We start from the raw sequence: 14,640 nt of genomic DNA, 5'->3' as shown, positions 1-14,640 counted from the left end.
AACCAACTTACTAAACGCCTATGATTCTCTACCACAACAATTCGGCCCTTGACCACATAGTATACCATAATAAGATTCATTAACCACTCTGGAACGAAACCCCTTCCCAAGGTAGATCCTAATCATTCATCACCATTCACACTACTCTGCCTCTTACTATCGCACCTTCTCATACCTGGGATATAGAAAATATTTAACAGCCACAATATAATAACACAAATAACATCATCACAATACAAAAATTAGTAACATTCAGACTTCCGGTTCTCTCATATCCATTATTACATAGGATGGGTATGATCAATCATAGTTTTGTCAATTTCTCAGTTATGGCACAAGAAATCTTATTCATTCACACATAAGCAGTCAATAATGGTCCTCATGGAACCACACCCAAGTTATTAGTGAGTCAGAACGTGACACCAGATCCAATAATGAATTGAAATGTGACACCGGATCCAATAATGTGTTGGAACGTGACACCCAATCCAATTATATATAAGAATGTCACACCCAATCCAATAAACCACAATCACAAACACAATTAGCACCACACTGAAGATTCACACACTTGTAGCATACAATTAGGTAACATGTTCCTTGCATGCAATGGATCACAAATAGTCATTTCATTAGATTCATTTCATTTTTTTCTATTCACATACATGCATGAATACAATGAAGCAGTTAATAGACATATATAACACCGACAGGAAATCAAATCATCACATACCCTTAAATTCACAGGATAAGTCCACCCACACAGTACACAGTAGTTTAACCACATGGACCACACTTACTATCCTCTCATCTTCGTGTCCGAAGGTCTAAACATGAAATCTCCAGTCAAATTACTATAATTTAGGTGGTGGGAACGAGTTATCAACTACTCAATAAATAAACCTAGCCTACCAGGGCTCCAAGCAACTGTATGAGGATTATAGTACAATTCCTGACTTTCAAACATCGAAACAATGGAGGCAGGCTTGGAATATATGGGTGGTAGCCTTTCTTACGTTAGAATTCTTCTTCTCCCTCCTACCCAAGCCTTGAGCAGCCTTTTGAGGGGTTTTAGGGTGACCCTCGTCTATTTTGGAAATTAAAGGAGGAAGGGGGAAAATAAGAAATTGTGTCTTTCAATTCTGTTTCCGACTGTCCCGCAATGGCGGTTCCATTCCATTGTGACGGCGCCTCTATGGTGGGAAGGTACAGGACCGGACAACTTAGTTTCACAAAGTATGGTTCGATTCGTTACAATAGATACCAATTTACCCCTCGTTTGTCCCCGAATGACAAACGGAAAAGTAGGCACGAGTCGATTGAAGTACTTTCAAAACTAATGGATTAACTCATCATGGAGCAATGAAGGGTCGCGTACCCCAAGACTTAAGCGCGAAAAGGACCTTGTCAAAGGGCTGGGCTAGAAAGAGCGAGGCAAAACACGAACAAAATATATATCCCTCTTTTGCCAAAACTGATCCAGCTATGGCGGCTGGGATCGCACTGGGGGGATGTGGTGGCGGGACCGCGGTGGCCGGACCCTATCGCCATGGAAGAATTTTTGGGGTCAATTAAGAGGGGGAGAAATATGGGTTCTCCCCATTTCCTTCAATACTCACCCTTAAACTCCCAAAACTCTCTCAATCATTTTGTTCCGGACATCAATACTAAGGTAATCATCTCAATCCCTACTCTAATTTCTTCATTACTTGCTTAACAATGATTGCATGATAATAATCGATTGAGTAAAATGGCCTTGTGGTAGTTTTTGAAATTTCAAATGGATTGCTTGATTTGATGCAATAAATGTAGTATGAACACTTCCCTTACGTATACAACGTCCACAACATTCTAAGTGTAAGGATTATGGGAAAATAGGATCGAAACATTCTTAAATGGGTGGGGGAGTTGAATAATGTTCTTGGTTGGCAACTTAGAATTGTGCACCATTTAGGAGTTGAAATGCTAGAATCTTTGCATATTTCGGTATTAGCTAGGGTACTTTAGAAACATTAATGTGACGCCATGAACACACCCCTGAAGCTTTGACCTAGATGAAGGCTGTCATGGCGGCCTTGATCCTGCTATGGCGGGATCCTGGTCTCCATAGTGGGAGGTCGTGAACCAGTGGCTTCCCAGCCACTTTAGCTAGAAGAATTTTTCCTTTCATTTTGCCTGTGGTTACCTATATATGTTGAGTCCGAATATGCACATTATGAAATTTCAGGTTTGATCAACAATGGCTGAATTCAACAAAGAGAACTTGCCCTTTATGTGATTTTCGGATGCTGTAAGTCAGGAGAGGCATCATGACTACTGAAACAACAAGTTTTTGTATGAGAGGGGTTTCCACTTTCTAGGCTTAGCGGAGAAGGCACCCACCTTCCATGCCTAGCTAATGGAGTTCGGTTAGGGACCAATAGCGGAGGCTCCCCCTACCGCACGCTTAGGATGGGTGAGGGAGTTCTATGCCCTCCTCCAAAATGTCCGCTGGGATGACCCTCACCCTGCCATCCATATCAAAGGAGTGTATGTCCCTATGAGCACTTAGTTCATCAATGCAGTGCTTGAGGTGCCGAAGGTCTTCAATGCTCAGTACGAGACCACTGAGGGAGATAGATCTGGTTTGGTTACGAGATACATTGGTTGAGGATGAGCATCAGGATCAGGTCTACTAGTCTACTATAGAGGGCATCACCAACACTTACTGGTTCGCTGATGCCAAGAGGTGGCTGGATTTTGTGGCTTAGAGGGTCCGCCCATTGCGCAAATGCACATACATAACTTATCCTTGGGAAATGGTGATGGTTTGCGGAGTGCAGGGGATCAGGATGAACGTGAGGTCACAGATAGTGTCTGAGTGGAAGATGTTCTATTGAGGCAACAAAAAGACATTCTTCCTACCGGGGTTGGTGACGGTAATGTGCAAGCGAGCAGGGGTGTCATTCCTGGACACTAACGAGGTATTACCTATGGATCCCCCTTTCCATCCTCTCCTGATCAGGCGGCCCTCTTCCAAAGGTAAGAAAAATAGAAAGTTGAGTGGGGCCAGGAGCAGCAACAGAGGCAGAAGATGAGGGGGAGGAAGATGATGAGGCTGATGATGCACCTCCTACCCAGTCTCCTCCCCTACTATCAGACGATAGCATGGAGGAGCACCTGGCTGCTATCCAGAGAAGATTGGGAGGTACATATGCTACTACCTTAGCTCTAGTTCCACCTTCCACCGCCCTTGAGGTCGAGATGCTCCGCCACCAGTTGCGATGGGAGAAGAAGAAGCATATCGAGAGGGATCTTCTGATGGGTAGGATGTGGAAGGCCATCAAGGTCATATTCTCTTCTGTCGCCCCTAGTGGGAGCTTCCCACGCTTGAACTAGAGGACTTTCGGGAGTTGTCCTGGTTGAGCGAGGCATGGACTGGTGAGGAGGCCCCAGATGACCTCGATTCGGATGACAACACTCTCCTCCCTCTAAGTAGAATTCTTTGGCTTGATTTGGGTTAGCCCGCCCCATTTGGGTATGGAACAGACAATTGCACGATTCCTTCTTGTTTTCCTATGTTTTGTAAGCACATAGATGCTATATTTGTAATTTCGTAGGCATAAATAAATGTTAGATGCTTATAACTCACTATTGTAATGTTGAGCACCGATTGGGATGCGAGAATTAGTCAATATACGGTTTGGAGTCAATTGGTTGAACATGGGAAAAGATGGGAGACATGGCTGAGATTCTGTCTCGCCATGGCGGAAAAAGTTCCTGCTATGGCGGGATCATCCCACCCCGGCGGCACTAACAGGGTTAGTTCCTGGGAGACAATTTCCTAAGAGTTCTCCATGTTCCTAGAGTTCTTTATTGACCCCAAGGTCATAATTTAGATAGAATCCAACTCCAGTAGATGAATTCGGTGGAGTCCCCCAAGATTGAACCTAGAACTACACATGCACGAGATTTTCCCCATTATCTTGGCATAACAAACATGCACACTTCAAGAATATGCCTATTAATCACATTATGGGTCATCATCAGACCATTGCGCCCCACTAAACATGGCTTCTTTCTATCCACAAGTTCATAAAGACTCAAGAAATTATACCTCTTATAATTTCAAGTATTTCGGCAAGTGCATCTCACACATAGACAATTATTTAGGCAACATCAAACACATAGGCACATTATACCATTCAGGCAAGTACACTTCACATACCATCGGTTATTCAGGCAACACTATGCACATAATCACAATTTCAAGCCACATCACACAAGAAAGTCAAAATTATTAACTTAATTTGCTTCATTAATGACCATTAGCTGATCACCATGCATTTTCACAACCTCTAAGACTAGATACTAATTGGAACCTTCTCGGTTCCAATTTCCCTTGCTTGCGTCCCTTTAGCCACGACTACGACATCCAATTCACTTTGTTGAGATACCAATTGAAATCTGGTTATACCAATTGGACTCAACCTACACAACAAGCGACAAATCACACAATAGGAGAGAATAAATAGAGCGACTTCCTAGAATTCTTCTAAGCTTCCTGAAGATTAGATGTGGGCGTCAGCACACCAATCTACAAGAGTCTATTCCACATTTACTTTTGTGCTAGAAGACCGATAACCTGGGCTTTAATACCAATTTTTCATGACCCAACCCACCGGGCCGTGTGGGCACGTACTCTATCACCTAGCTAGAAGAACCCTTAGTCCCTAAACGATTTCATCATGTGGAAAAACTAAGAAGATAAGAGATAAAATGGAAGGTTCATCAAGTTTACTAGATATTGAGTTTAAACAAAACGAAAATTGAAATTCTAGAATAATTAACACCCCAGGGATCTAGTCTAAACAGTTAGAAGAGCTAATAAAGATACATCATGTAAAAAAATAAATATCATGACACAACTCCAACCATAAGAAAGGAAAGAAGAAGTTGTTGGAGATCGTGTTGGTCTTCTCCTATGAAACATCACTGTCCCTGCAGCCAGACTATGTCAAGTGGCATAGAAAGAGTAGTATCATTGCAACAACATGTATTGGTAGGCACCATTGGTCAACCCAATACCCACCACATGATATAAGAAAATCAACTAGAAGTAACATGCTATAAGGAAAATATCCCAGCTAACCTTTGCACCCACACTCTGACCACCTTCTGTGTCTTAACCACAACTAGGGAACAACACAGAGTTGCCCTTCTATTTGCATCGCTACCAAATCTAATTTAAATTAAAGCCTAACCTTTCTATCACTCATAGAAGAGTTTCTGAAAAAGACATCGCCCCCAACCCGGCCAACCAACTTACTACACGCCTACGATTCTCCACCACAACAATCTGGCCCTTGACCAGATAGTATACCATAACAAAGCTCACTTACCACTCTAGAACGAACCCCATTCCCAAGGTAAATCCTAGTCATTCAACACCATTCCCACTACTCTGCCTCTTACTCTCACACCTCCTCATACCTGGATACAGAACACATTTAACAACCACAATATAGCAACATAAATAACATCATCACAATACGGAAATTAGTAGCATTCAGACTTCTGGTTCTCTCATATCCATTATTACACAGGATATGGATGATCAATCACAGTTCTGTCAATTTCTTAGTTATGGCACATGACATCATATTCATTCACAAATAAGTAACCAACAATGGTACTCTCATGGAACCCACACCTAAGTAGTTAGTGTGTCGGAACGTGACATTTGATCCAATAATGTGTCGGAACATGACACCTGATCCAATAATCTGTCGAAACGTGACACCTTATCCAATAATGTGTTGGAACGTGACACCTGATCTAATTATATGTTAAAATGTGACACCCAATCCAATCAACCACAATCACAAACTGTCACGCCCCGAGCCTACACCTTGGGTGGGACTGGCACTCGAGAACCATTGTTGGCCCCAAGCGAACCCTTGTCCTGGCTTACTACTTAGCGGAAGACATTACTCAACATTTAAGACAACTCAAGAGATAACTTTTAAGAATCAAACATAGAATGTTTAAAGGAAAAACATTCAATTGGCCATAAAGGCAACTCAAGTCTTATAATCAAAATAACTGAATGAATAAGACTAATGAACTACTAATGTCTAACTATCTATGAAGCCTCTAATACTTATGAGGGATGTCAGGACAAGACCCCATTCATCCTAACAACTGAAATAAACAAAGCAATGAAAAAGGGATCATTCGGAAAGCAATGAGGCTCACCAACTGACTCTGAATGCTCAATTGGATCAATGAAGCGCTGGATGCTGATTACATGTATCTTTATCATAAAATATACATGCCAAATGGTATCAGTATATTGAATGTACGAGCATGCGAGGGGAAAACTAAACATGACATAAGCTTGAACTGAAATCTGAAAGAAACACTTACCTCAACCTTACTCAACTAATGGATACTCAACTTAATGCAGACATAAATAACAAAAACGGTGCAGTTTATGTAAGGCATTTAAAATAGTAGATAACATCTAAAAGTATTGGAAGTACATAATATCTCAGTTGTATACAAGAATACAAAAATACACTCTGTTTGGGAGATTTTCTAATTGACAACCATCACTATGAGTTGTGTGATTATACAGCATCTCGCCCACATCGCCCACACTGCCAGAACTGTCCTATAACTTGCCAGGATATAGAACGCCTCAACTAAGTGGATCCACTAGTCTATGCTAAAAAGCATGAAGGAATCATCTAAAAAGTATGACCCTTTCTACCCACATTGGCTACATGATTTATGAAGACTTGAGTTATTATGAACTCCTCCCTATATCGGTGCTCAATACTAGTACCAAAATTTACTCAACTCATGTGTTTTAAAAATATAACGCTTTCTCTGTGGTTTGAGATTATTACTCAAAAACTAGCTCAAAAGCTCTCCTGGAAATCGATGTTTCATCTCTTACTTAAATGTGAAAATATGTACTCTTTGGGAATACTTAGTTCCCATATAATCTATTAAAGAAAATGAACTACACTCTTATTCTTTACTCAACTCAATGCTCAAGTCTTAGTTCCCAATAAACATGTTTGGCACGTGGGTGAATGAATTCAACGCTATGTGAACTCACATACCTCGTAGGATCGAATCCTTGGCAAAATTAGCAATCAATTCCTTAAGAAATCGACGAATCTTGACATTTCTCTTCTTTTCTCTAAAACCCTAGCGTGAAATCTTTGAGTGTGTAAAGTGAACCAATTAAGTTTATACCCTTCCTTAATTACCAAAAACGAAATAAATTAATTGGAATGGAAAAGACCAAAATACCCCTTTAAAATCTGGTTAACTTTTCTTATCTGGACAACCCAACTTCAAACAGGCATATCTCCCTCATACGAGCTCGAAAATTAGCAAACTCGGTGGCGTTGGAAAGATAACTCCAAGACCTTTTATTTGATATCTTATTTGCCACCTAACTCATCATGTACTGAGTTATGGTCATTTGAAGTTGACCCAAAACTCATACTTAACATAAATTTGCCAAATTTCAGATTTTTCATTCTTTCCAAAAATGGTCCTTTCTAATTCTAGCTCTTTCAAATATCAGGGTGTTACAATATCTCCCCTTTTGGAACATTCATCCTCGAATGAGATTACTCTAAGCAGACTAAGGGTGTAACATTTAACATTCAGCTAAAACACCCAACAAGCAAAATATAAATACAACATGCCAACTTAAAACAAATGCCAAGGAAAGGATTAGTACCTTAATTTGGGATTTCTCCGGATTCGAAGATATCTCTTCTTCATAGCCTCCTCAGCTTCCCAAGTAGCTTTCTCAACAAACTGATTTCTCTAAAGAACTTTGACTGATGCTACTTCCTTAGTTCTCAACTTGTGAACCTGGCGGTCTAAAATCTGAACATGAATCTCCTCATAAGACAAGCTATCCTTAATACCAATATCTTTAGTTGGTATAATCAGTGAAGGATCACCCATACACTTTTTCAACATAGAAATGTGGAACACTTGATGAACTGCTGCTAACTCTTGTGGTAGCTCCAACTCATAAGCTACATTACTAATCCTCTTGGATATTTGGTAAGGACCAATATACCAGGGATTAGCTTCCCCTTCTTACCAAATATCATAACACCCTTCATGGGTGAAACTTTCAAGTATACCCAATCATCTACTTCAAACTCTAAGTCCCATCTCCTAACATCAGTGTAGGATTTCTGACGAATGTGCGTTGTTTTCAACCTTTCTTGAATAACTCTCACTTTCTCCATAGCTTAATGAACTAAGTCTGGTCCTATCAACCCAGCTTCACCAACTTCAAACCATCCAATAGGAGATCTGCATTGCCTCCCATAAAAAGCCTCATATGGAGCCATTTGGATGCTAGAGTGGTAACTATTGTTATATGCAAACTCAATGAGAGGTAGGTGTTCATCCCAATTACCTTTGAATCAATCACACAAGCCCTCAACGTATATTCTAAAGTCTAAATAGTGCGCTCTGCTTGACCATCTGTCTAAAGATGAAAAGTAGTACTCAAGTTCACGTTTGAACCCAAGCCTTTCTGGAATGACTTCCAAAATTATGTAGTAAATTGAGCACCTCTGTCTGAAATAATAGATACTAGACTCCATGAAGTCTAACTACCTCTTGAATATATAACTTGGCATAATCCTTTGCTGAATGGGTAGTCTTTACCATAAAAAAGTGGGTTGATTTCATCATTCGATCTACAATCACCCAAATAGAATCATGTTGCCTTTGAGACCGCGACAAACCAGTAATGAAATCCATATTGATCATCTCCCACTTCCAATCCAGAATCTCTATATTCTGAGCCATATCACCTGGCCTTTGGTGCTCTACTTTAACTTGTTAACAATTCGGGCATTTAGCAACAAACTCAACAATACCTTTCTTCATACTATTCCACTAATATACTTCTGTCAATTCACAATACATCTCTGTGGAATCCGAATGAATAGAATATTGGGAGCTATGAGCTTCTTCTATGATCCTCTCTTGGAGTTCATCCACCCTTGGTACACACAATATACCTTGATACCTCAATATACCATCTCCCCCTTATTCAAAAACCATCACTTTTTGCATATGAACATTTGCCTTAAATTCAAGAAAAATAGGATCTTGATCTTGTTTTTATTTCACTTCTGACACTAATGATGATTCAGCCCCATTCATCACCACTACTCCTCCTTCGATGGAATCCATTAGTCGGACTCCTAACCATGCAAGTTTGTGCACATCTTTTGCTAACTCTCTCTTTTCTTCTTCAACATGGGCGGTACTACCCATAGACAACCTTCTTAAAGGATGAGCAATCACATTAGCCTTACTTGGGTGATATAGAATACTCACGTCATAATTCTTGAGTAACTCTAAACACCTTCTATGTCTGAGATTAAGCTCTTTCTGACTAAACACATATTGAAGACTCTTATGATCGGTGAACACATCTACAACTCTTTCTGACTAAATACATATTGAAGACTCTTATGATCGGTGAACATCTACATTAACACCATAAGGATAATGACGCCATAGTTTCAAAGCAAATACTACGGCAACCAATTCTAGATCATGGGGTGGCTAATTCTTCTCGTGAATTTTCAGCTATCTGGAGGCATAAGCTATAACTTTACCATTCTGCATTAACACATAACCCAATCCAACTCTGGACGCATCACAATACACAACAAAACCTTACGTACCTTTTAGTAATGTTAATACTGGGGCAGTAGTCAACCTAGTTTTCAATTTCTGAAAGCTTTTCTCACAAGCTTCAGACTATTGAAAATTCACTATTTTCTGAGTCAACTTAGTAAAGGAGATGATATAAATAAAAACCCCTCGATGAACCTTTTATAATATCCAGCCAACCCCAAGAAACTCTGAATATCAGTTGGAGATGTGGGTCTAGGCCAATTCTGTACTGCCTCTATTTTCTGAGTATCAACCCGAATTCCTTCACCGGAAACAATGTGACCTAAAAATGCGACAGACTCAAGCGAGAACTCACACTTAGAGAATTTGGCATACAACTCTCTATCCTTTAGAGTTTGGAGAACTATACTGACATAGATAGCATGATCTTCCTCATTCCTCAAATATATTAGTATGTCATCAATGAATACGATAACAAGCATATCTAAATAAGGCTTGAATACTCTATTCATAAGGTCCATGAACGCTACAGGAGCATTAATCAAACCAAAGGACATAACTAAGAACTTATAATGACCATAACAGGTCCTGAATGTAGTCCTTAGAGTATCACATTCCCTTACTCTCAATTGATGGTAGCTAGATCTGAGGTCTTTCTTAGAAAAACAAGTGGCACCCTGAAGTTGATTGAAGAGATCATCAATTCTCGGAAGACGATACTTATTATTGATAGTAACCTTGTTCAACTGATGGTAATCTATACACATTCTAAGAGAACCATCCTTATTCTTACAAATAAGACTAGAGCGCCCCAAGGTGAGACACTTGGTCGTATAAAACCCTTTTCAAGGTGATCTTTCAACTGCTCTGAAACGACCCCAAAAATGCCCGAAAATGTGCTTCGAAAACACCTAAAATTGTAATTTCCATATATCTCAAAATCCGTGCATCATTTCGGAAATTCGACTTCATATTCTTATTCAGGGGGTCAAATTGAGTGGGAAATGAGTCTAACCCGAATTTTAGAACAACCGTATCAAAATTCGAAAATCGCAAAAAATGCGATTTTGAGGGTCAACTTTAAAGGGGCATATCTCTCAGCACACAAGGAACTGGAAGGAGCTCAAACTATCAAAATTAAAGCTCTGTGAGTTAGCTTTCCAACGCAATTTGTTTCACCTCATTCCGAGTTAGGATGAAGGAGTTATGACCATTTTCGTAAAACCTGTCCGGCAGAAAATGCAAATTCCAGTAGCCGAAAACACTGTTCACCCGCCTCAATTTTTTTTCTAAGTGTTGGGACGTTTTTTTATAAAAAGGGGACATATCCATACTTAGTCATTTAACTTCAAAACATCCAAAAACTCTCTCTAAACCCTCTCCAAAAATTCCACCAAGATCATCAACCAAATTCAAGGATCCCAAGCTTTAATTCCGGATTCAAGATTCAATCTCAAGCAATTCTCCATTCCAATCTTCATCAAGAATTCTCCAAAGTTGAGGTATGTGGGTTGATTGTGGAAACCTTCCTTTCCACAAGTCCAACCATTTATCCTCTATTTTACTTCAAGTTTATGGGTCCTTATGATCATTTATGAACTCTTGAATTATGGAATTATTACTACACATCCTATTATGGTCTATTTTTGTATATTATCATGAAATGGAATGATTATATGATGTTTATGGTTTTCATGCCTCCATGATCAAATTATGAAGGTTGTTATATATGTATATATATATGTATGTTGTTGGTGGGCTGTTTTATATGGATTTTGAAATTGGTTGGACTTAGTACTCTTGAAACACATGATTTTATTTACATGAACAAGTAGCCCACCATATGTTTGATAAAATGCCATTTATAGAATTCTTATGAAATGGAAGGTCCAATGTACGTCCTATGAGTCGGATGATTATATAAGTATTGAAATGATGATGAAATGGATACATGTATATGATTTTCTCTATATAGTGTGTGAGTCGACCAAGCCTAGCTCGGGGGGTTGTAGGCCCGGGTAACCGTATCGAGGGGTTTGTACCTTGGTTGCCTAGTACGGGGGGTAGTAGGCCCGTATAACCGTATCGAGGGGTTTGTACCTTGGTTGCCTAGTACGGGGGGTAGTAGGCCCGTATAACCACATCGAGGGGTTTGTACCTTGGTCCCTAGCTCGGGGGGTGGTAGGCCCGGGTAACCACATTGAGGGGTTTGTACCTCTTTCGCCTCTCCAAGGGGGTGGTAGGCCTTGGAAATACTATATTGATGGTCACTCACCACACATGTACTACGTCCCACTAAATATGATTTTTATGTAAGCATCATTATACATATCATTTCTCTAATGTGCTATCTATCGGGTATGATTATGCATTTTTCCTATGATGTCCATCTATTGTAGCATTGCATTGCATCCCACATACTTAGTACATTCAAACGTACTAACGCATACTCTATGCCTACATGATGTCACCATGTAGGGACCGGAGCACCGCTTGACCATCCTCCTCCGCGTGGCTAATACGATTTCCTATCAAGGTTATTGGTGAGTCCTCCATTCCGGGGACGTTGCTCATGATCTTTTGCTATGTATAAGACTTTTCTTTTTAGTTATGTTTTGACTATGAGGGTGAGCCCGGTAGTTTGTCTTGGCCCCCGCTAAGTACTCATGTTTAGAGGTGGTGTTGGACAAGTTGTGTATTATGCTTGAGCTTGACTCATCTATGGTATTTATGTACCATTTCTTCTTTTTTTCTCTTGCTCCCTTAGTCCCGATTTCCCCCTTTGATTATGCTTATTGCTTATGGTCATTTTAATTGCTTCCGCGACCAAGGATGTGTAATGATACGCTATGAGGCTTGTTTGGGGTTCCTTCGGGTTCCCCATTCGCCGGTCACGTCTAGGCCCTAGGCTTGGGTCGTGACAAACTTGGTATCAGAGCACTAGGTTGATAGATCCTCGGAGTCCAACCCACCGCGTTGATTAGAGTCCGATTCATGGTTGTGTTGTGCACCACAACTATGAGTAGGAGGCTATGAGACGTTTTAGGAAATGTTTCCCTTCTCCTTGTTCTAAGTCGTGCTATAGAGTTGAATTAAGTTCTTCCCTAACGGTTGCTCTTTGCTATGCTAGATCATGCCTAATACAAGAGGAAGACGAGCCCGCGCACCCGAGGAACAACCGACCAATGGGGATCTTCGGGATGCCCTTACTTTATTTGCTCAAGCTATGGCTAATCAAGCCAACCACGGGGCCCAAGCTCCTCAGGCTCCTACCCCGGCATCTCGGGTGAGAGACTTCGTGCGGATGAATCCCCCGGAATTCTATGGGTCTAAGTTAGATGAAGACCCTCAAGAGTTCATTGATGAAGTCCACAAGATATTAGCTATCATGGGCATGAGGTCAGAAGATAAGGCGGAGTTGGCGGCCTACCAACTAAAAGGGGTGGCCCAAATATGGTACAACCAATGGAAGGAAGAGAAGGGGGCAAACTATGTGGTGCCTTGGGAAGAGTTCAAAACGGCTTTCCTTAATCGATTCTTTCCTCTTGAACTTAGGGAAGCCAAATTGGTGGAGTTCATGAATTTAAAACAAGGGTCTATGAGTGTGAGGGAGTATGCCCTCAAGTTTAACCAACTTTCAAGATATGCTCCACACTTGGTTGCCGACTCACGATCTAGAATGAACAAATTCGTGATGGGTGTGTCCGACCTAGTGAGTGAAGAATGCCGGTCCGCAATGTTGATTAGTGACATGGACTTGTCCCGCTTGATGGTCTATGCCGAACAAATGGAGGAAGAGAAGTTGAGGAAGAGGAGGGGTCATGAGGCCAAGAGGGCCCGTTTTGAGGGCAAGTTCCAAAGTCGAAGGGGAGGCCGGTTTCATCAAGGCCAAGGGTCTTCTCATGCGCCCCATAAGGGGTTTGCCAATGATGTTCCAAGGGCCCAAGGTGTTGGTGGTATGGGTCCTATTGATGTATGTCCGAAGTGTGGTAAGGGCCATGGTGGCCCGTGCTTGAGAAATACCGGTGCTTGCTATAGTTGTGGGGAAATGGGGCACAAGGCAATGGATTGTCCTCGAAATCGCAACAAGGGTAAGGAGGTCCGTCCACAAGGTGCCAATGCGGTTCCTTTGGGGAGAGGGGGCCGACAAGATGGTGCCCCAAGGCACAATCGATTTTATGCTTTGCATGGGAGGCAAGGGGTCGATGAAGTCCCCGATGTCGTTACCGGTATGTTGAAAATCTTTGACTTTGATGTATATGCATTAATTGATCCGGGTGCCTCTCTTTCTTTTGTCACCCCCTTTGTTGCCAAAAAGTTTCATGTTGAGCCCGAATTGTTGCGTGAGTCATATAAGGTGTCTACTCCTATTGGTGCATATATTGTTGCTAGGAAGGTCTATAGAAATTGTCCTATTTGCATCTTGCATAAAATATTGCCTTGTGATCTTGTTGAGTTGAACATGGTCGATTTTGATGTTGTTCTTGGGATGGATTGGTTGCATGCATACTATGCTTCCATTGATTGTAGAACCCGTAGAGTCAAGTTTCAATTCCCAAGTGAACCCATTCTTGAGTGGGAAAGCCAAAATGTGGTAGTCAAGGGTAGGTTCATCTCTTGCATTAAAGCCCGTAAGTTGATCTCTAAGGGGTGTCTCTATCACCTTGTGAGGGTTAAGGATGTGGAGTCCAAAACCCTTCCTATAGAGTCGGTTCCGATCGTAAATGAATTCCTTGATGTCTTTCCTAATGACCTTCCCGGTGTTCCTCCCGAAAGGGAAATAGATTTTGGCATAGACCTCCTCCCCGATACTCAACCCATTTCTATTCCCCCTTACCGTATGGCCCCGGCGGAGTTAAAGGAGTTGAAGGAACAATTGAAGGACTTGTTGGAGAAGGGTTTTATTAGGCCTAGCCAATCACCATGGGGTGCACCGGTGTTGTTTGTGAAGAAGAA

General features: G+C 41.2%; 1 long non-coding RNA gene across 1 annotated transcript; it reads left to right on the top strand.

Annotated features, from left to right (window-relative positions):
- The first annotated feature begins 11,041 nt into the window (after positions 1-11,041).
- Positions 11,042-12,424, top strand: LOC125875980 (uncharacterized). The gene is made up of 2 exons (XR_007447472.1): positions 11,042-11,186; positions 12,163-12,424. It is a non-coding gene; the product is annotated as an uncharacterized LOC125875980 (long non-coding RNA).
- The last annotated feature ends 2,216 nt before the right edge of the window (positions 12,425-14,640 follow it).

The sequence above is a fragment of the Solanum stenotomum genome, chromosome 9 (genome assembly GCF_019186545.1).
Source record: "Solanum stenotomum isolate F172 chromosome 9, ASM1918654v1, whole genome shotgun sequence".
Classification (NCBI taxonomy): Eukaryota; Viridiplantae; Streptophyta; class Magnoliopsida; order Solanales; family Solanaceae; genus Solanum; species Solanum stenotomum.
Note: the sequence above shows the minus strand (reverse complement) of the source record. Positions and strands in the feature narration are given on the sequence as shown.